This window comes from Schistosoma haematobium, chromosome 4, assembly GCF_000699445.3.
Source record: "Schistosoma haematobium chromosome 4, whole genome shotgun sequence".
NCBI lineage: Eukaryota > Metazoa > Platyhelminthes > Trematoda > Strigeidida > Schistosomatidae > Schistosoma > Schistosoma haematobium.
Genome location: NC_067199.1, coordinates 9211478 through 9236441, shown reverse-complemented (window position 1 = coordinate 9236441; position 24964 = coordinate 9211478).

The following is a 24964-nucleotide window of genomic DNA, read 5'->3' as shown; positions in this document are numbered from 1 at the left end:
AATGTTTCTCTGGTGAAATTAATTTATATTTAGTTTTTCTTTTGTATTTCATTGTCAAAAAGGTTCATTATTCAATCTAATACATAGTTTCATTCCTCCATAGAACTTTTTTTAATGCTTTGATTCAAATCAGAAATTAGGTTTACTACAATCATATAAACTTTCTTTGACAACATCCATATCGTGTTAAAAACAAATAGGGAATTTTTAAAAGTCAACTGTAATTTCTGATAATTCTATGTTATTGAATTTCACACTTGAAAAACATTTGGCATAACTGATACTGTTTAGAAGTTTAAATAGAATATTATACAACCTAATGATCAACAAATAAATTGATCTTTTTGGATCTACATCTACTAGTCATTATCTAGCTCTGTTTAATATGGTTTTATCAGAAGGGGTTTTGTGGAAATTCTAGAAATTTCACTGTTTGAAATCATGAGTCCATTGAAGCTAGATCACCATGGAAAACCTGGAAGCCCTGGACGGACGTTTCGTTCTATTGTGGGACTCCTCAGCAGTGCGCATCCACGATCTCGTACCCCGCGAGATTCGAACCCAGGACCTATCAGTCCCGTGCCAGGTGCTTAACCAGTGCTTCCAGGTTTTCCATGGTGATCTAGCTTCAATTGACTCATGATTTCAATCAGTAAAATGATTTTGACTAAATAACAATATTGAAACAGTTCTACATAAGATCCATAAATGTTAAATGTAACAGATCAATTGTAGTCTTCAAACATCAACAACAGGTATAGTTAAATAAGCTTTATAAATGTTTTAATAACATCTCATTATTTAAGTTTTAAAAACGAATAATGGTTGAAATTTCTTACCTAAATCTATATCTCTTTGTTTTACTTCCATTCTGTTAAGTATAGTTTCTTTTTTATTCTCATAATTTTTAATCGATAGAGGGTTATAAATCATAGTAACTAAAGAATTCTAAAAAAAAAGAAATAAAGAATGAAAAACAATTCATCCATGCAATTCGTCTGTCAGTTAAGTTTCAATGAAAGACAAAACCACAAAAGAATGTATCTTTTTAAGTATAGTTAACTACATTTAAGAAAAATATAAAATGAATGACAAATGTTACCATTTCATGAAATAACTATTATTACATCAGTAATAGATTTATGTGATGGATAAGATTAAATCAAGCTTAGTTTTTATTGTTTACAATGAAGATTCAATTTGACTATATATTATGAATGTAAGCTTTATAATATTGGATAATTAAAGATATTTGAAATCAGTTATGATATAATAATTTCAATCTCAGTAGTACTATATATGATTATAATTCTTTGGAAAGTATAAGTTAGGTGTTTTCTTAATTATTTGTACAGGTTTTTGTTAAGGTAATAAAATATTTGAATGATTTACAGTTCAGTTAAACAAATAGTAATATCAGATGAGTTTTATGGATATTATAGTAATTTCAATGGTTAAGATCATGAGTCAGTTGCAGCTAGACCGCCATGGAAAACCTAGAAGCACTGGACGGCCGTTTTGTCTTATTGTGGAACTCCCCAGCATTGCGCATCCACGACCTCTCAGGGGGCGAGGTCGCTCAGGAGTCACATAATAGCATGAAACGGCCATCCAGTGCTTCTAGGCATGCCATGGTGATCTAGCTTCAATTGACTCATGATCTTGAATATTGAAATCAATATAATATCCACAAAAGCTCTTCTGACATCGATCAACATATGCTCAATAGTGACTGGTTTCAAGATAGATTTTTTGGAGTTCTAGTGAGAAGTAGTAACCAGTGGAATTCAACCAGGTTTGTTATGAGATAGTAACTCACTGAAGACAACGGTGGATGTGTCGCTCAACCTCGTGGATTAGTTGAACTTAGACATTAACACCGTTGGATGCTGGCTCGGTGGTCTAGTGGTTAAGTGCTCGCGCGCGAAATCAGGAGGTTCTGAGGTCGAATCTCGTAGAGGGCGAGGTCATGGATGCGCGCTGCTGAAGAGTCTCACAATAGGACGAAACGGCCGTCCAGTGCTTCCAGGTTTACCATGGTGGTCTAGCTTCAACTGATGCATGATCTTAAGCATTGAAATAGTAATTTGTCAGTTTAAATTTTAAAAAAACATTAAACTCACTAGTTGAAGTTAGACATTAACACCGTTCGATGCCGACTGCCTCAGTGGTTTACAGGTTAAGCGTTCGCGTGCGAGACTGAAGTTCCTGTGTTCGATTCCCGTGAGGGTAATCGTGGATGCGCAGTGCTGAGGAGTCTCATAACGGAACAAAACGGTCATTCATTGCTTCCATGTTTTCCACAGTGGTCTAGCTTCAATTGCCTTATGATCTCAGCAAGTAAATCACTAATAATAGTTGAAAATTAGGATTCATTTGACTATGTTGGTTCTTCTATAGAACACTATAAAATGATGTCTTTTGAAAAGTTTGATGCGAATTTCAAATAAATTCAGTGAAGTAGTTCATGCCGTCCCGTTCATAATTTTAGAAAATTTCATAATGATTTGACTAACTCGGATCATTTTTTATTTGTATACGGGTTAATTGTTTTGCCATAGATATAAATTCTTTGTCAATGAATATTCATGACAATATATAGATGGAAACAAGAGAATAAAAGTCATTTATTGTGAAATATTCATTTAGACACGAGAATTACAATTCAAAGATTCAAATGTCCACTTTTATTCTGCTTGGTTTTATATCACAATCTTCAGTGAGCATCAATAAGTTATTGTATTTAGTTCGATATGATTCACTTCACAGGAACATGGAAAGTTTGTTCTCATGCGATCATACAAACATTGTTGGTTTATGCAATTTGCAGAGATTTCTCTGAATAGTTGTAAAAGTATATGCAATATTTTCTGTACACAGACTGTTTTGATGAATGTGTAAAATGTCTTTATTTGCCTGTTAATATCTACTTGGCTAATCGAATTTCATACATTCAGTCACCCCCAAGAAAAACGTTTTAAGAAAACCAGAACAATAGTTGAGGTAAACTTAAGTGAATTCATTTTATTCTGCTATCTCTGCTCGACTAATCCATACTATCCTGCTTTATTTGCTATTCTAGTTTAGTTTCAAGATAATTGGGAAAAGTATTTAGCATGAACATATTGAAGGAATATCTAGATTTTAGTGTTTATTTGACTCTACAGTCAATAATAACACAAAGCTAATCATCAGTGTTTTTTGTAAAACGACGCAATAATGATTGTTACTTAATGGGACCGTAATTATTTCTTAACTACGTTACTGATATTGTTACGTTTTTTAACATTCGTAGCAATATTTCTTGAAGATTACATTTTGTGCATATTTTCCCATAAATTGACATCTATTTATGTCGTGGCAAGAGCCCGGATACTCGACAAAATAGACAGGGAATGAAAATAAAAATTTATTGCGTTATATCACATCACATGTACGCGTAATGGTTTATATATATATGTCCCTTAAGATGTTAAGCCTATCAGTGGTTTAGATCTCATCCCTTGCAAAAAAGCCATTACTTGGACAACTAGATACATTTATCATTTGAGGAATTCTGATAGACTAATGGCATCAATTTATGTACTTTTAAGTATGTAAATATGATTAGAAAGGAGGTTTGTGAAGATTGTAGTAATTTTATTCATTGAATTTATGAGTCCATCTAAGCACTGGACGGCCGTTGTTGGATGCTGACTAATTGGACTAGAGGTTAAGCGTTCGCGCTTCAGACAAAAGATCCTGGGTTCAAGTTTTACGCGTCGGTTAGTGGTATATAGACTGATTATATAATTTGAAGTTGCAGAAAACTAATATATCTGGGGATTCAGAATTTGCGAACTGAATTATTTAAATCATATCATCAATAGGTTATTTTATTATCTTGCAAATACATTTTTCAATAAGCTGAGAATTGGTTATTAAGCGCATTACTTAATTTTCTTACACCTACAAGCTATTTTAAACACAAGAATTAAAAATCATTACCTCTTCTCATAATCCATGACAAAAGTTTCATACTACGTGTTTATGCAATGTTTCAGCATTATGTTAATACTTAACTGTCTGATTTATGAATAATGAACTGAAATCAACAGTAGAGTCATTGAAAAAGTAATGGTTATCGTTTTAAATAAAAACATCATAGGCGGTCAAACGTAAGACTATACGGTATAGCATCAAGCTCGATAAGCCTGATCAAAAGGGCTGAAATCTGTTGCTTGATATCAAATATGAACACTCTTACAAATAATATATTCTTACCTACTTACACCTGTTACTCCCAATGAAGCACAGGCCGCCAACCAGCATTCTCCAACACACTCTGTTCTGGGCCATCTTTTCCAGTTCTATCCAATTTTTGTTCATTCTTCTCATGTCTGTCTCCATTTCTCGGCAAAATGTGTTCTCTCGTCTTCCTCTCCTCCTATGGCCTTCAGGATTCCATATGAGGGCTTGTCTCGTGATGCAGTTGGGTGCTTTCCTCAATGTATGTAAAATCCACTTCCAGCGCTTCTACCTGATTTCCTCCTCCACCGGGACCTGGTTTGTTCTCGCCCACAGTAGGTTGTTGCTGATAATGTTTGGCCAACGGATCCAAAGTATTTTGCGTAGACAACTGTTAATAAACACCTGTATTTTCTGGATGATGGCTTTCGCTGTTATCCAGGTTTCTGCCCCATACAGTTGAACTGACTCGACATTTGTATTGAATATCCTGACCTTGGTGTTGGTTGACAGACAGTTGTTTTGAGTTCCAGATGTTCCTCAGTCGTGAATACACTGCTCTTGTTTTGCCGATCCACGCATTCACATTTGCATGAGATCCACCGTGTTCATCAATGATGCTGCCTAGATATATAAAGGTTTTTACATCTTCCAAATCTTCTCCGTCAATTGTGATTGGATTGGTGCATTCTGTGTTGTATCGGAGAATCTTGCTTTACCCATTGTGCATGTTGAGACCTACTGCTGTTGTGGCTTCTGCTACACTGGTCGTCTTCTCCTGCATTTGTTGTTGCTTTTACAATAGAAGAGCCAGATCATCTGGGAACCTTGCCTGACACCGGTCTTTACTTTGAACGAGTTTGTCAATTGTCCTCCATGAACTATTTTGCAGTTAAATCTATCATAGGAATTCTGTATGACATTGACTATCTTCTCAGACACGTCGTAGTGTCGAAGAAGCTTCCATAGTGTTGTCGTGTCCACGCTATCAAATTCGTGGAGCCTGGAACCCCTCTGAGGGTTACTGCCGGTTTCAAGCCCGGATAAAGGAGGAGAGTTTGGCATGGGGTTAGCGACCTCATCCTGTAGAAAACTATAACTTGCTAAAAACACGCTAACCAGAAAAATTATGAATGATATAATTTGTAGCATTTGCGCTATAGCTTATTTAGTTGAAGGATATTCAGTAGTTAGATATATTCACGGTGTCTACAAAACAGAATCATTTTGTTCAAATTACAGTAATAATTTAATTCAAATGAGATCGAGCATATTTTTTCTTCCAAGATCCAGAAAATCAAAGTGAGATAGATGACTCACTGGCTTGACTGCTAATGAATTCAATATAAGTATATAGTTACTTGATATTAAATGAGATAATTGTCTATAATATATTTCAGACTAGAATTTACATTATTTGGAACCTGTAATAGTTACTATATGTTCAAAAACGTAACTGGAAATCTGTTTGTCATGGAATATTTTCATTTCATTACAAACCCATGGTAGTTATAATTAACATAGTAATGGTAATTTAAATGAAAGTTTTGGTGGAGTTTTGTTCTCTGAGCTGGATGGTTTGGTCGTGGAGCTTTCATCGTCCTTCTGAACGACATCATCAGCACAAACTTCAGATAGAAATCATCCACCTGAGCTACAATCTCCACCATCTTAAATGAAAGTATATATACAAGTCATTATAAACTTATCCAAAAGGTAACCATCTATGAAAGCGAGTAGGTTTTCTGAACAAATGCACTTTTAGTAAATATTTGGATACGAGTGTAAAGGTATAAATAAAGTAATATGTTGACAGGGTAACATTTTTGTATATCATTATCGTCTAGTAAATATATATATTCCAGCAGTTTAAGGATTACACTAACAGTTCCGTTTGCTATAAAATACTACCAAGTCATAATATAAACAATATTTATTTGGTTATTTCAACACGTAAATATTTGTAAAAAGGGCCACCAAAATATATATGCATCACACAAAGTAGCTTTCATGCAAATTTGTGTGTGAATTGAAATACTGCTTCAGTGCCTAAACGTAAGCAGGTGATCCTCCTAGGAAGCCAATCTGTGAGTCTTTGACCTAATGATCTACACACAAGGCAGAGGAGAAGGAGTCTCGTGGTAACCGGTGACCAGGAATAGATTCATACAGCATCTGTTCCCTCCAAATCCTGGAGTATATTTAGACCACTTGTACGAAATCAGGGTTTTCCAACTCCCATAAATGGATCCTCCCTACCCACCAAGCCGGTTGAAGATCCGGACATTCAATTTTCGTCTTTTTAATTTAATAAACAATACCTCCACAAAAACGTAGTTGAAAGGGTTTCCCTGGGAGTGTTTTTATTCTCATGAGAAAAGAGACAAGACTCTCCCCACCCTCGGCTGTACTTAGGCTTTTGAGGACTTTCTTCAGAGATTTAAAATAGTCCCACAATAAAAAAAAACTGAAATTTATAGCAATATTAACATTAACAAAATTTGACTGTCATTCATTTGACCATAAAAGCAGCTACATGTTAATTGAAAAGAAAGACAAACAATGCATAGTGCGTCGTATTCTTATTAAATAAATTCGTTTATCCAAACATTTTATTTCCTGTAGTTAAATTACATCACATACTCTTTGTATCACAAACAACGTTTGAACAAACTTGTAAACCAAAAAATTGCATTTTATTTTGTTGTTACACACAATTTTTGTAAATCATTCTCCCTTACTATATCCCTAGATTATCATTTTTCCCTTGATTTAGTAAAGAGTCTCTTTCTAACTAAAATTTGTCATTCTATTTTACTGAACATTGTTATTGCGTAACTTTCATTTTATGTTCAGGAAATCATCAGTATGTACTTCACTAAAAATGTTTTAAACGCTGTGTATATATATATATATGTAGGATTTTGATTGTTGTCACTGATATTAGTTGATTGGTTTATAGATAATTATTATCGTTGTCATAATGAAGTATTTTAATCACCGAGTGAATTATAGCCGAAAATCTAGAAAATAAGAATTACCACTCAATTTGTTTTTGAAATGATTAAGGTATATTACTGATGATTATATTTCTTCCCGAAACATTATGTCATGACAATTTAAGCTAAATGTAGATATTGTTGTATACTATTTTGTCTGTTGTAAGGTGTTCATCAGTTTTAAACACAGGGATTGTTTGCATAGTGTACACTTTGAAGATTGATTAATACACTTTTAAATTATTTATACATAATATGTATATAGTGTAAGCTAATTTAATGTCTCAGTAAGTTAATATTGTACGCATGTTTTCTTTAACAGTTTACTATCTACTACTATCTACTAACGTTAGATGCCGGCTCAGTGGTCTAGTGGTTAATTGCTCGCGCGTGAAACCAGTAGGTCCTGGGTTCGAATCTCGCAGGGGGCGAGGTCGTGGATGCTCATTGCAAGGGAGTCCCACATTAGAACGAAACGACCGTCCAAATCTCCCAGGTTTTCCATGGTGGACTAGTCTCAACTAACTCATGATCTTAACCGTTGAAATTACTATAATATCCACAAAACCCATCTGATACTATCTATCTGTTAAACGGTAGTTTAGTAGAGTATTTAACATTAAACTGTGACAAATAAGATTTAAAAGGATACTTTAAAGGAGATCAAATAGTACAGCTGTATTTATATAAGTTGATTCTAAGATAATGCGTTCAACAATAGATATGTATAGTAGACCGGATAATATGCCTGGATGCAATTACAATTGATTGAAATGGGTGTTCGCTTGATTGTTACTAAGGTTCTACTATACATTTATCATTCTTTCAAATTGCATTTCATTATAATGTATTTTTATTAGGTCTTGAATTGTATTATAGATTAAAGAGCAATCTGTATGTAAAAGTAATAATAATAATAAATGATAAAAGAGATTGATTTTTGTCTTTTTTATCTAAAATTTACTTACAGAAAGAACGTTATAAAAGTGGATTTTATTTCTTTTAATATGAATACCATATATTCTCCGTATAAATGTCGACTAGGGACATTCTCTGGCAGGAATTTACTCATTTAGTTGTAATTTAAGATACATTCACAATGAATCCTTTAAAGGCCAGAGGGTTGTTATAGTTGTAGGGCTAGTGAAATGTCACTAAGTACTAAGCAAAACATCCGGTAGTTGGGTCACTGAATATCGAACAGATCACCAATCCCTATCAATGTCAATGACAACGAACCCGCATCCGTTAATCGTATGCCATAAACTGACCCATGCGGTGGTACTTACGCTATCCTATTCTGTTATCGTTGTCTGCACTCCTTTCTTGCAACAAAGTTGATCTCAAATGTATATGTATAAAAGTTTACAATTTTCCATTGTTAATATTTAAAACTAAATTATGATTAGATTTTGTTGATATGTATATGTGTTCTATGTAATTGCATCAATGTAGACTCTTTGTTAAAAGTTCTAATATATCCAGAGAACGTAAAGTTCATCTTTCCAGTGACGTATAAATCATGTATACCTGTATTCCAGTGTTGATGTTCAAATTAAAATCCAATTACAGCACTTATCCCTCCAAATGCAAAATATATTAAGATTACATAATTATTGCTAAAATTTACAGACGTTGGAGGATTGATGTTACCGTCTACGCTGCAGTTTATATATACTATGAGAGTTTATCAGTAAAATTACAGGTTCTTACTAATTGTTTACATTATACAAGTAGCAATAAGAAAGTCCTCACATGGAATCCTCAAGGCCAAAGGAAAAAAGGAAGACCAAAGAACACATTACGCCGAGAAATGGAAATAGACATGAAAAAAATGAACAAGAATTGGATGGAACTAGAAAAGAAGGCCCAGGACAGAGTGTGTTGGAGAATGCTGGTTGGCGGCCTATGCTCCATTAGGAGTAACAGGCGTAAGTAAGTAAGTAAGTAATAAGAAAGTAAATCGATTGAACTATAGATTTCAGTATATATATTACGAAATAATTTGAGAATACAAAACATACCTTTCTCCTCTATTTATTCAAAAAATCACAATATCATTCAACTGAATTTTTTAAAAATATTGACCAAATTCACTTGATATTGTTTGTTTGTATCTTCCCATTGTTGTTTAGAACTGCATTTCGCTGCTAGCCACTATCCATCTTTACATATAAGGCTTGTGATTTTGGGTAACATCGAGGCAGTCCACACAGGATGCACATATACCAAAAAGATTATTATTATTATTATTATTATTAGAAGCTTTATTCAACATTATATTTTTGGGACAACATAGAATTCTCAGCATAAAGTATTTCAACAAGTTTTCTTTTCTTATACCTTGATCGATTGTGACGATGAATTTTGAATGATAATCAGTTAGATGTTAGGAGATCGGTAATCCACATTTGATTAATGTCCATTCGTTTCAATGCATATTGCCGACCACCATGATGTCGCTGATTGTACCTTTTTGTATCCCGTATAGCGAAAGGTTGTAAACTTTTCATAAACGCGCCTGAATAGATTGTGTGCACAATAGACATAATGATGTGCTAAAACAAACAATAAAACAGATAACTTGATGAAATATCTAGATCGGAAGAACAGGTAGCCCAGATATTCAAGCAGGCCGCCTTCAGTTAGCCTCACCTCATTGCACAAGCAGGCGGCTATCAGGACTCAGTAGATAAGTGGATAACGTGATGGCGTTTGAAGCGAACGGCACTGGGTTTAAGTCCCTGGGTGAACATCAAATTTGGGGTGAAGCTACACCCGGTTGACGAGCCCGAATAGGACGAAACGTGCTTCTTGGATTCCACTGCTAGCCACTATCCATCTTCGCTTATAAATATTGACGAAATGTTTGGTACTTAGCGCATTTCCTAACGCCTATAAAAACTATTGTATTTAAGGTTTCGAGAACATTTATTTAGCAATATTCGATAGCAAAACTTAATCGCAAATGACTTTGTGGGTTTTTTTGTCACGAAGATTAAGGAACTCCAATGTTGTTAGTAAAAATACGTAAAACCTTATTGATTTCTGTCATCGTTTTCTTTTTCAACTTCACTCATCAACCAACAGGAATTAATTTTATTTATTGTGGATATTTCAGTTGGATTTTTTATTCTGTCCTTACATAATATAACTTGGTTTTGTTTTCACTAGATGAATATTGTAAAAGTTGGGATATACGGAACCGATTTTTCAATGTGTTAGCATCATTATATATATTCTTATCGTATAATCACTAAGTAACTGAACTGCTATATTGATATTTTGAGTTGATCTTAAGTTTTTGTTTAATCCATTAACCCATAAACTGTTTATTATTTTTATTTGATTGACAAATGATTATTCACAGCTTGCCCCATTCATAACCAGAATCGAGAAAATTATAGTGGAAATTCTTAGTGGTGAATTTAACCCATGATATCAATCAGCGACAGCAAAGCAACAAGTGGTTTCACATCTGATGTTCGAATTGCATACCTAATTGGGACAACAGTTTTTTTTCGGAAAATAGAAAATAATGACTGAGTTATAACAAAATCTCAACTGAAATCTCATAATCAAAGTAGACTGACTAAGTAAGTGAATAGTGATTAAAAAATATTCGGGTCAGACAATAAATTTGGAAACTTGTCTACAGAAACTAGAAATCTTTATTACATTTAATAGTACACAGGTGATACTGGAGTTTGTCGAAAAGATTCACCTATGAACAGAAAAAAACATTTCAACAATCTTCTTAACTAGAAAGTATGTTCAAATTATGAAGTGACAACTTCAATGACATAAATAATATACTCACTTAGTTGAAGAATTAAACAATGACATGTTGCTTGATGCTTTCTGAAAATATAAGATGGGGGAAAGTACATTGTTCAAATGCTTTTAAATAGATTTCAAATAACTTCTAGATATTTTGTAATTTGATGAGCATCAAGTAAAAAGAATTTCTATGATCATTGAAGTCCAACGGTGTCAGGTGTGAGGCTGTTACCCACCGAAGACAATGGAAGGTGGTTGTGCAACAATGTGAATTGACTGAAGTTAGGCATTAACATCGCTGGATGTTGGCTTAGTGGTCTGAAGGTTATGCGTTTGCACTCGAAACCAAAGGTTCAGGGCTCGAATCCCTTGCTGGAAATCGTTGATGTGCACTACTGATGTGTCTGATACTAGAAGGAAACGGCCATCCAGTGCTTCCAGGTTTTCAATGTTGGTCAAACACTGATGAGTTCATGATTTGACGGGGATCTCCTACTGTTAAATTATTCAATATTTAAATGCATTCAGAAAAAGAAATATAAATTCTGGATAAAACTATTTTAAATTGACAAAGAGTTACTTTAAAACTTATCAAAATATCAGAAGGGGTTTTGTGGAGATTTTAGTAATTTCAATAGTTGAGACCATGAGTCAATTGGAGCTAGATCACCATGAAAAACCTGTAAGCACTGAACAGTCGTTTCGTTTTATTGTGAGATTCCTCGTCGGTGCACATCCACGATCCCGCCCCCCGTGAGATTCGAACCCAGGACCTATCAGTCTCGAGCGCGAGCGCTTAACCACTAGACCACTGAGCCGTCCGTCATCCAACGGTGTTAATGTCAACTTCGACTAATCCACAAAATTGAGCGACACATCCACAATTGTCTCCAGTGAGTTCCTATCTCACAAATGGCCCGAATTAATTCCATTGGTCACTGCTTCTCACTAGAACTCCAAGAAAACCTATCTTGAAGCCAGTTAACGGTTATCACTAGTTGATTAGTATCAGAAGGGGTGTTTTGTGGAGATTGTAGTAATTTCAATAGTTGATAGATCCTGGGTTCGAATCCTACCAGACCGGATCGTAGATGCACACTGCTGAGGAGTCTCACAATATGAAAAATCGGCCATCCGGTGCTTTCAGGTTTTCCATGGTGGTCTAGCTTCAGTTGACTCATGATCTCAATTATCAACATATGCCTATGTGAGTTATAACCTGTACTCATAACTACAACATTTAGCATTTAATTCAACTAAATACTATAATTACAAACTGTCTAATCTAATATACAATTTAATTATCCAATATTACATAAAGTTTAAATCCCTTGAATATATCAACAATATTTAATCTTAAGGAGAATAGTTACTAAGTGAATTCTTTTCATTGAATTGAAATAGAAATAATCTACTTAAAAGTATATAATTCTCATTTATTTTGATAAATGACAATTGACAGAAAGTTAAATTATAGATAATTCCCTATAGATTCATTTTCTTTTTTCTTTTCCTTGTTGTTGTTGTTGTTGGTATAACTATTGTTACCATAGATACATCCTACTTTTTATCTATTACATAATGAGTTTCTTTTTACAAAGAAAAAATAATTAAAATGATATTGATAATAATTGATGTGTTGTTAATTTGACACAAATTAAGTAATTGCATTTTTATTTAATATAAAATAATACCGAATTATAAATAATAATAATAATAATCTAATGGTGAAAAATGAATGTTAATCTAATCATAGATTATAAATAAATTATGTACATATTAAATATAGTTGGCTTCAAGAGATATATCCTAGAGTTCTATTGAGAAGCACTGATCAGTGGATTTCAACCGGGTCAGTCGTGAGATAGCAACTCACTGATGACAATGGTGGATATGTTGCTCAATTTCGTGGATTAGTTGAAGTTAGACATTAAAACCGTTGGGTGTCGGACGGCTCAGTGGTCTAGTGGTTAAGCGATCGCGCTCGAGACTGATGGGTCCTGGGTTCTAATCCCACGAGGCAGGGTCGTGGATGCGCACAGCTGAGGAGTCCCACGGTAGGACGAAACGGTCGTCCAGTGTTTCCAGGTTTAGTTGATCAAATTTACCCCCCCCCTTATGTATACAAAAACAATTTATAGTAACCTTGAATTAACCCCGGTAATCCTTAAGTCATTCTATAGCCTAGATAACGCGATAATTTCTTATTCTTTCTATACGATGTAAAATTGTTTCTCTCCTCTTTGTTACTTTTTCTACTTGAACTTTTATTTAATTGACCTTTATTAATTTTCATATAAAGTGCCCTGACATGAATATGTGTGATCAGATTGTTCCTAATGTATATCGCAATACATCACATTTTTCCGATCATCTCCGTCTTTTCATTGCTCTATCGAAATATGATTTACAGTTGATGGTTAAGGTTAGGAATTAGATTTATAGTGTTCATCACAAATTGACATCCGTTAAAATGCCAGAATGCTATTTAGACAATTGGGTGAAGGAATTTCGCGTCAAAATTCAAGACCTGTCAACTTAAATTTGATTGATTCATTCATAAATTATAGTCTCGCCGTATAATTAATCTAATAATTTTGTATATTGTGAGTATATAATTGTTAAGATTGTTGAATTTTGTTGAACTTATTAACCGAGCAAAATTGGACAATTATTGAAAATTTGGAAGCATTGGATGGTCATTCCTTCTGTGTATTGGACTATTCAGTAATACTCATCCATTAACTTTCAACTAGGAACCGAATCTATCACCTTCGGTCTTGCGCTCGAATGCTTGACATTTAGACCACTAAGCTGAGATCTAGTGTTGTACAACTCTAACTGGGAGCTATACTGTGTTGGGTATGAGGAATTTAATTAATGTAGACAATGGAAGGTAGTATCTGAATATCGTGGATTTACTGAAGATAGACTTCTACACCATTGGATCTCGGCCCAATAGTCTAGAAGTTTGATTCCTGTTTTTCAATTCTTAAATGCGCACTTCTGTGCGGTTCCATACTAGGAAAAAATGGTCGTCTAATGTCTCCAGGTTTTCAATGGTAGTCAGTTCATGATTTCAAAGAACTTTGCAAATTTTCCACAGGTCACTACTCCGAATACAGTTATATTTATTTCCACTTGACAAATCAACAAATCATATTGTTTGTTTGTTGTCAATTTTAACTAGAACATAGTTTAATCCACAGATCACACGTTTGTAATCTAACAAGTTATGGTAAGGGAATATAAAAATGAACTATTCAAAGACAATGAGTTTTTAATGTTAATAATAATGTGTACTTGAATAATAACGAAATGACTAACTTAATTTACAACTCATAACAGAATCGATAAAAAGAAATAGACAGCAGATGTGCAAATAATATTAGACATATTAGCACAAACAATACCATCAACAACATTAGCGTTCGACATGTGAAGGTTAAAAAGGTTCACAAAACAGTTTGTATCAGCCCGTCCAATTGACGACTGATCGTTAATTTGACACTCAGTAACATTGGTAATACAATGATATGTGAATAGTGAAAGCAATATTTTAATAGTATAAGCTCAAGTTATAAAATGTAAGACTATATCCCTATTAGTCCACTTGCTAGACTTAATCACCTAGGTAATCACATTTTCGTACTCGTGCCTACCTTTCAACACGGTTAAACAGAAGTATAGCTAAATCAGTACATAGCTTAATACTCGCCCATTTAGTTCAAGAGAATCATACTACCAGTATAAATCAATCGTTTTCGGTGGTGTATCATGGTTGCAATTATCTGATTAAATATCTCAAAGTCATCGAAATAACTGAGGATATATATACATATGTAAAGTAACCTTCAATACATTAACTACAATATCAGATGTTCTTGATATACACAGTCACTGAATCAACTTACTTACTTACTTACACCTGTTACTCCTCGTGAAGGAGCATAGGTCGCTCACCAGCATTCTCCATCCAACCCTGTCCTGGGCAATCCTTTCCAGCTCCTTCCAGTTGTAATTCATCCTTTTCATATCTGCTTCTATTATCCGACGTAATGTGTTCTTTGGCCTTCCTCTTTTCCGCTTCCCTTCAGGATTCCAAGTTAGGGCTTGTCTCGTGATGCAGTTTGACGATTTGCGTAATGTATGTCCTATCGATTTCCATCGTCTTTTCCTAATTTCTTCTTCAGCTGGAAGCCGGTTTGTTCTCTCCAACAGAAGACTGTTGTTGATAGTGTCTGGTCAATGGATGTTGAGTATCTTGCGTAGACAGCTATTTATAAATACTTGTACTTTCTTGATTGTGGTTGTTGTAGTTCTCCAAGTTTCAGCTCCATACAGTAGAATTGCCTTGACGTTCGTATTGAAGATTCTCACTTTGATATTGGTTGAAAGTTGTTTTGAGTTCCATATGTTCTTCAATTGTAGGAATGCGGCCCTTGCTTTGCCAATCCTCGCCTTTACGTCTGCATCTGAACCTCCATGTCTATCGACGATGCTTCCCAGGTATGTGAAGGATTCTACATCTTCCAGAGTTTCGCCATCAAGGGTGACTGGATTGCTGTTCTCCGCTTTGAATTTGAGGACCTTGGTTTTCCCTTTGTGTATACTGAGGCCTACTAATGCAGAGACTGCTGCTACATTGGCTGTCTTTATCTGAATCTGTTCACGTGTACGTGATAGGAGGGCTAGGTCATCTGCGAAGTCCAGATCGTCTAATTGGTTCTGAGCTGTCCATTGTATTCCGTGTTTTCCTTCAGATGTCGAGGTCTTCATAATCCAGTCGACCACCAGAAGAAAGAGGAAGGGAGAGAGTAAACAGCCTTGTCTGACTCCGGTCCTTACTTGGAATGCATCTGTCAGCTGTCCTCCATGCACTACTTTGCACTGTAGTCCGTCGTATGAGTTCCGGATAATATTGACAATCTTCTCAGGAACTCCGTAGTGTCGAAGAAGTTTCCATAATGTCCTCCTATCTACACTGTCGAATGCCTTTTCATAATCAATGAAGTTGATGTATAGTGACGAGTTCCACTCAACTGATTGTTCGACGATGATCCGTAGTGTTGCAATTTGGTCTGTGCACGACCGATCCTTTCGGAATCCAGCTTGTTGATCTCGAAGTTGGGCATCTACTGCATCCTTCATCCGGTTCAGCAACACTCTGTTGAAGACTTTCCCTGGTATTGAATGTAGTGTAATGCCTCTGTAGTTTTCACATTTGCTCAGATCTCCTTTCTTTGGAATCTTGATTAGATGTCCTTCTTTCCAGTCCATTGGCACTTGTTCCTCCTCCCAAATCTTTCTGAATAGAAGGTAAAGCATGCTTGTGGTTACTTCGACGTCTGATTTCAGTGCTTCAGCTGGTATGTTGTCGGGTCCTGCTGCTTTCCCGTTCTTGATTTGTCTGACGGCCATTCTAATTTCTTCCGTAGTTGGTGGGTTGACATCTATAGGAAGATCTGTGTGTGCTGCTTCGATGTTCGGTGGATTCATTGGAGCCGGCCTATTCAGGAGTTCCTCGAAGTATTCTACCCATCTGTTTCGCTGTTGTTGAATTTCAGTGATTGGCTTGCCTTCTTTGTCTTTGACCGGCCTCTCTGGTTTACTGTATTTCCCTGATAGTTTCTTCGTTGTATCGTAGAGCTGTTTCATATTTCCTTCTCTAGCAGCTTTTTCTGCCGTCGTTGCTAATTCTTCCACGTATTTCTTCCTGTCGGCTCTAATGCTCCTCTTCACTTGCTTGTTTGCTTCGATGTATTCAGCTTGTGCTTGGACTTTCTCTGCTCGTGTTTGGCTGTTGTTAATTGCTGTCTTCTTGTTCTTCCTTTCTTTGATCTTGTCCAGTGTTTCTATAGAGATCCATTCCTTATGATGGTGTTTCTTTAGGCCCAGAACCTCTTGACACGTTGAAGTCAATGTTTCTTTGATGCCTTTCCAGTTGTCCTCCATGGTAGTTTCTTCTTCCTTCAGTAGATCTTGAAAGGCTTGGAATCTGTTGTTGAGAGCTATCTTGAATTCATTGAGTTTGTCAGTATCTCGAAGGAAGGCTGTATTGAACCTTTGTAGTGCTGTTTGTCCACTTGTCCAGTTCTTTTTTAGCTTCAGTTTTAAATTGGCTACAACTAGGTGGTGATCTGAAGCTACGTCAGCTCCTCTCCTGGTTCTCACATCTTCCATTGTCCTTCGGAATTTTTTGTTGATGCAAATATGGTCTATCTGGTTCTCTGTAGTGTGGTCCGGTGAGATCCATGTAGCCTTGTGTATACGTTTGTGTGGAAATATTGTGCCTCCTATGACTAATTTGTTGAATGCACACAAATTTGCAAATCTTTCTCCATTTTCGTTCCTCTCTCCCAGTCCATGTCGTCCCATAATATCTTCATATCCAGTGTTGTCTATTCCGACCTTGGCATTTAGATCTCCCATCAGAATGGTGAGGTCCTTTCTTGAGCATTTCTCTATGATTGACTGCAGCCGCTCGTAGAATTGATCTTTAATGTCGTCATTGCTATCATTGGTGGGTGCATAACATTGGATAATATTCATTAAGATCCCCTCCTTCTTTGTTTTGAATGGTGCTTTGATGATTCTGGATCCGTGGGATTCTTATCCTACAAGTGCATTTCGTGCTACTTTGGACAGCATAAGAGCGACTCCCTGAGTGTGTGGAGCATTGTCCTCTTCGTGACCGGAGTATAGCAGCATCTCTCCCGTAGCTAGCCTTTTCTGTCCAGCTTGGGTCCAGTGGGTTTCGCTGATTCCCAGTACTGCCAAGTTGTATCTCCTTATTTCCGTTGCTATTTGGCTGGTCTTCCCGGTTTCCCACATTGTTCTAACGTTCCATGTACCTATAAAAATTTTTGCTCTGGTTGTTAGAAGGGGCATCGGCCTCGTGGCTTCCGAAGGAATTCGGCTTTCACCATGAAGCGTCATAATTCTTCTAAATGAAGACCTTCTAACTCTCAGGGCAGAGTTAAAATGGTTTGAATTATTTTTTCTGGTAAGCGTTTTTTTAGCGAGTTAGTTTTCTACGGGATGGTGACGCTAACCCCATGCCCAACCCTCCTCCTTTACCCGGGCTTGGGACCGGCAGTAACTCTAGAAGAGCTACAGGCGGAATCAAACACTACATCTAAGATTCATCAACATTATCTTAGACTATTCTAATCTGATACCTAATGTTTCAGTACCTAATCTTTCCAAAACAAGTCAGTTAGCCTTGACCTACCAAAAGTATTTTAATTAAATTTTATCTATCATGTATCTAAATCAATGAACTTCACGTGAGAAATGAGCAACAACTGTTTAGTATTTGACCTTAAATGAAATTTTACCCACAAATTATACTATATGTAGAAAATCCACTAGATCACCATGGTGACGGTAAAACGAAAATACTCAAAGAAAATAAGTCTATAAAATACCAATCACCGAAGTTTAATGGTTGTGGATTTCATTTTCTTAATCTTAATAATGTGAGGTGGATGAAAAATGTTGAACTACAAAACAGTTGGTGGAATACGTATGGTGAATAATTAGTTTTTTACAGATGTAATAATTTGTTAAGTAAATTAGAGAGTAAAATTGAATGTTACCAAATTTTCTCAGATAACGAAAATAAACCATGGTTTCATTGAAGAAGTGTTAAAGACAGTTCAGCAAAGAATACTTTCTTTTGGATGATACCATCTATTCAATCTGTACAATCATATTTATGGTTAGTTTTTAATAAATATAGTCTACTTAAAAATAGGTGGATGATTATATCACATCATGTGTCAAAGAATGTTGCTTAATAATCCACTGTTTAAGGAAGATAATAAGATGAAACTAAATGTGTGAACGATGATTCACCCACTTGGACAATGTAGCTTTCATACTACTGTTTTCGCCCATTTCTGATTTTAAGTAAATAAAGCTCTAGGATGTTTCGAAATGTGGACAGTTTTGGTTTTGCTTACATATGGTTGATGGGTTTTATATGTTAAACAGACTGTCCTTTTGTTGAAGACTGAGGGACTCATTACCTAAACATTATTTTTTTTGTACCTCTACAACCGTGATGACAAAACAAAAAATTAAATTAGAGCTTACTTCCTAACTTTACTAAATCAATTAAGAAATGTGATTGAAACACTAATTTTTGAATCATTATTTCAACGCTGTGGTTGAAGTTAGTGGTTATTTAATCCCATTACAGTCTTTCATCATAGTACTTTCGTCTTCTTTGAATAGATCATGTAAGTTTTAGAACGTGCTGTTGAGAGTGATCTTGAATTCTCCGAGTTTGTCAGTATTTCGTCGAAGGGATGTAGTGAACTGTTGTAATGCTGTTTCTCCAGTTTTCCAGTGTTTATTTAGCTTCAGTTTCATCTTGGAAAACACATGATAGTGATCTGAAGCTGAAAAAGCTCCTCAAATTGCGCACATGTCTTTCATGGACTTTCTGAACATTTTATTGATCGAAATCTGATTGACTTAGTTGTGTGTAGTGTGATCCAGTGAAGTCCATGTAGCCTATTGTGTGCGTCTGTTGGGGGAATATTGTGCCACTTGTAACCATTTTATTGAAAAGACATAAATTTGACAATCCCTTAGCATTCTCGTTCATCTCTTTAGGTTTAAGTTGTCCTATGATTTCCTCATGCCCGGTGTTGTCCATTCCGACTTTGACGTTTAGGTCTCCCATTAGGATGGTCAGACACTTACCTGGGCACTTCGCTATGATCGAATGCAGCCTCTTGTAAAACTGATTTTTATCGTCGTCGTTGTTATGATTGGTGGGTGCACAACATTGGGTAACATTCGTTGTGATCTCCTCTTTTTGGTTTTAAGGATGCTTTGATGACCCCGGATCCATGGGATTTTCATCCTACTAGTGTTTTTCGTGCATCTTTGGACAGGATCGACGCAAATTCTTGTATATGTGAAACATTTTCTTCTTCGTGGCCAGAGTATAGCAATACCTCTCCCGAATCTTACCCTTCTTGTGCAACTTGGGTCCAATGGGTTACACTGATCCCAAGTACTGCCAGTTGTATCTCCTCATTTCCGTTGCTATTCGACTCATCTTCCCGGTCTCCCACACTGTCCTGACATTTCATGTACCTATATTAATTATTACTCAAGTTATTATTAGAGCCATTGGCTTTGTGACTTTTGAAGAATATTGGCTTTTTTCATTAGGCATCCTAACTTATCTAAATATAGATCCTTCAGTTCGTAGGACAGAGTTCAAATGATTTAAATGAGTTTTATCAACTAGCGTCTTTTAGCAAGTTTACTTTCTATGAGATCAGGTTGATAATCTCACATTCAACTATCTCCCTTTATTCAGACTTGGGACCAGCAATAACCCTAGAAGGGCTGCAAATATAGTTGAATGATAATAAATTGGTCAACAAAATATGAATTATTTTAAATAGTAAAATCGAATAACTTTATTGGAAAACATTCAACAAAACTGTGTTCTGCATTCAATACTCAGTGATTTTCAAGTAATGTGTTTTTCAAATGACTGAAAGTTGCAATTTCAGTCACTGCTGAAGTAATGGATGTACACTGGTGACAAGTCCTAATATACGAAGAAACAACTATTAAGTGATCTTTTAATTAAAAGCAATTTCCTTATACTGAAATACGTATGTCAATGAAATATACTGCAGATTCGTTCAATTTACATTTTTGACAGTTTTTTCTCATTTTAACGTAAAACTAATTACAAATTTCCTTAATTGATTTCCTTGTCATAAACCACAATTTTCAGTGATAACACTCATATATCATTTTTTTTCTAAATATCTGCATATATTTCGTTGAATTAGACTTAGTTATTTACGCCTGATACTCACCGTCAAGGAGCATAGGCCAACCAACAACATTCTCCATCAAAACCTGTCACAACTAATCATTTCCAGCTCCTTCCACTTCTTATTCATTCTTTTCATATATGCTTCCAATTCCACACAAAGTGTGTTCTTTCGCCTTCCATTTCTCCGCTTCCCCTCAAGATTCCAAGTTAACGTTTGTCTCGTGATCCAGTTTGATGATTTCCTCAATGTATGTCCAATCCATTTCCATCGTCTTTTCCTAATCTCCTCATCACCTCGAAGCTGGTTTGTTCTATCCAACAGAAGACTGTTGTTGATGGTGTCTGGTCAATGGATGTAGAGTATCTTGTGAAGACAGCTATTTATAAATACTCGTACCTTTTTGATGGTGGTTGTAGTAGTCCTCCGAGTTTCAGCTCCATTTAGTAGAACTGTCTTGATGTTTGTATTGAAGATTGTGATGTTGATATTGGCTGACAGACAGTTGTTTTGAGTTCCATATGTTGTTCAGTTGTAGGAATGCGGCCCTTGCTTTGCCAATCCTCGCCTTTAGGTCTTCACTGATCCTCCTTGTTCATCGGTAACGCTGACCAGGTATGCGAAGGATTCTACATCTTTCAGAGTATCGCCATCAAGTGTGATTGGATTGGTGTTCTCCTTTTCGTATTTGAGTACCTTGGTTTTCCCCTTATGTATTTTGAGGCCAACTGATGCAAAGACTGCTGCTACACTGGCTGTCTTCATCTGCATCTGTTCGTGTGTATTGTATAGGAGGGCTAGGTCATCAGCGATGTCTAGGTCGTCTAATTGGTTCTGAGCTGTCCATTGTATTCCGTGTTCTCCCTCAGATGTCGAGGTCTTTATAGTCTAGTAAAAAGAGGAAGGGAGAGAGTAAGCAGCATTGTCTGACCCCGAGCTTCACCTGCAATGCATCTGTCAGCTGTTCTCCATGCACTACTTTGCACTGTAGTCTGTCGTATGAGTTCCGGATAATGCTGAAAACTTTCTCATGAACTCCATAGTGTCGAAGAAGTTTCCATAACGTCCTCTTATCTATACTGTCAAACGCCTTTTCATATTCAACTAAGTTTATATATAGTGACGAGTTCCACTCAACTGATTGTTCGACGATGATTCGTAGTGCCATAATTTGGTCTGTGCACGACTGATATTGAATTAGAGTTTTGGCTTAAATGATAAGCCACTCATTATCAGTGATTTAACATATATATAATGTTCCAAATATATCCTAATCAGCTCTGTTTTTAGTCGTAATGTTTCAGTGTACTAATGCTAGATTTTGTTGTTGTTGTTTTTTTTCTTGTTGCTACAACTGAAATCACACCTTATGATTGACATCATCTAATGACAAATCTGACTGTTAATCGAATTATAAATCATTTTGATTTATATGAGGAATCAAAGTCATAGCGCGTTTTCTCTTTTATATTCAAGTTGATTCATAAATTAAGTTCAAGGGTTATTAGAAGCATTCAAGAAGTTGGATCAAAGCATTCATTTATTAAAGCTGATATGATGGAAAGAAAAGTCAATTTTCGATTGATTTACTCATTACGAATTTAGTTCAAGACTACTTCCGTTTTGATTCAATGTAATGATTACTCAATGCAGTATTTGTTCTCTTTTCTCGTATGATATTTTATTCTGCATAATATACGATATTCTTGTATTCCATTGACATGAACTATGCTCAGTATGTGATTTATTATAACTCTAAGTATTTTTCATATATGTGAATTACATCCTAATTTTAGTCGAAATGGGTGTGCAATCAATATATAAATGAGTGTATTTTCCACCAGCGTTGTCGTCGTGGTGTTTTGGAGGTTAATAAATCATCATTTATACCATTCTTTGTGTTCTTACTTTCGCGTCGTGAGAATTGTGAAGGTCCCTCGTTCCGAGTATAAGTGATAAGCGTTTCCGACACAACAATCAGCGTTGACCAGTAGCATTAAAAGAGCGAGAACAAGCAGCATTCAACTGATAAGTTATAATAAAAACTTATCAGGAATGATAATTTTTATTTCAAATCTTGTATCGACATATTATTATACTTTGTTTTCAATAAAGTTATACTAGTGAAGAATATATTTTTTACAATATAGACATCACGAGAATTAATTATGTAATAGAATCTGTAATAATTTTAAACAGGAAGTAAATAAATTATAATTAAATTAAAACTTGGAAATTATCCATGTTCGTTTTACATTTGATTTAATTCTGAAAAGTGGTTTAGTGATATCACACATATAACTTGAATTTTTCTATTAGATTTATGAAGTACATGTTTCAATCAAATGAATAAGACCAATAACTTTACTTTTTAATGAATGGAAACAGTAAGTAACAAAGAGTCTAAAGTGGAGCATCCTGGTAACTGATTACACTGGCTTAGTATTAAAATAATGCCATTTTGCTTAGTCAAATGGCCATCAGTGTTTGAAGTCACTAACTTCTAGTTTGAATCATGTTGATAGATCCAAACTACTTGGTTCGGGTCTGCGCGACTATCTTAAACAATGGTTGGAGACTCTGGATGATATGGTTCAGAATCGATCACAATGGTGTAGATGTATACTACCGCTGTTTTCGCTTAAACTATCAGATTAAAATCGCTTCATATCTTTCATTCTATCAACTAGTTCCTTCTTTCTCTACTATGTCCTTACATAAAATCTTTCTTTTATATATTACACCATTGAATTAACTACTTCTATGAATTTGGTGTTCATCGTGTTGTGTTAATGAGGTATGGCAACGTTGACCGATGCATCAATGTGTCTGGTCCTACGTTGTAGCTGACTGACTGACAGATATCGTAACCTGATCAATAGAAATCGACCAGCATTATGGACTACACCAATATGACGTAGGTTATTACTTAGCTATTAGATAACTTATATAATGTGTCCAACAGAAAATCATTCATGGCTTTAATATCTCACTGGAAATATTTTAAACACAGATAAATGACAATTTGATTTTGTCTCAACTGAGTATGTACGTAATCCAAGTTATTCAGTTAAGAACTACTGAATTATTCGAAACCTATCGATCATTTTCAGTATAGAGCTGTCGAACGACTGATCAGATTTATCCAGTCAGTTTGTCCTCATTAATGGTGTATATTCCTGATAATTTTAATGGACTATTGACTTACTTACTTACTTACTTACTTACTTACGCCTGTTACTCCCAATGGAGCATAAGCCGAATGGACCATTGGAGATAACACTAAAACAATGTACCAACTCACTTAATGATAAATTAGCTCTCATATCAAAATTTCACAAAAATATAAATGGATTTGTGGGTTTTGGATTGAAATCTTTATAGATTCCTCTTCTTTTTATACCACTACTACCATCACTTCTATAACTACCATCAGTACTAATACTGTGGTGAACGAAAACACCAGTATGGGGCAACCAAATGTTTATGAACACAAAATTACAGAATCTCTTAGTAAAATCTGAAAACCATACAGTAAATACTTCATTTGCAAAATCTCAATCAATTGTCTCAGACTTGATTGTTCCTTCATTCCCATATCAATCACTCTTTGTTCTCATTTGGCAAATTTCTTAACGTTCTGGCTTCAGGCATTCCATTTTCGATTGATGATACATATTACTTATATATGTTGACATCAGTAGCATACAGCACAATGCTACTACTACTAAAACTGTTACTGTTTCTTTATCTCAAATAACTATTTTCATAAAATTAACTCTATAGAATCATATTTAGTAGTATACAAAATGTTATTAAAAATCAAATTTTCGTATAATTTGTTATTTAGCCTAAAAAAAGAAAACGTAACTTCATTTATTTCTATTTACTTCACTTAGTAGACTAATTCATCAGTATAATGAATAAATCTATCTAGAATGTATCAGTCATACAATTAAATTAAAACATTTACTTGTCAATAATAAAGTTTCTTATGGCTAAATTGTCTATCTTTTTTGGCAGTAAAAAAGTGTAAAAACTCTAAGGATAAATTACTTTACGTATTTTAGAGAAATTTTTGTTTCACTGATTGAAATCATGAGTCCGTTGAAGCTAGATCACCATGAAAAACCTGGAAGCACT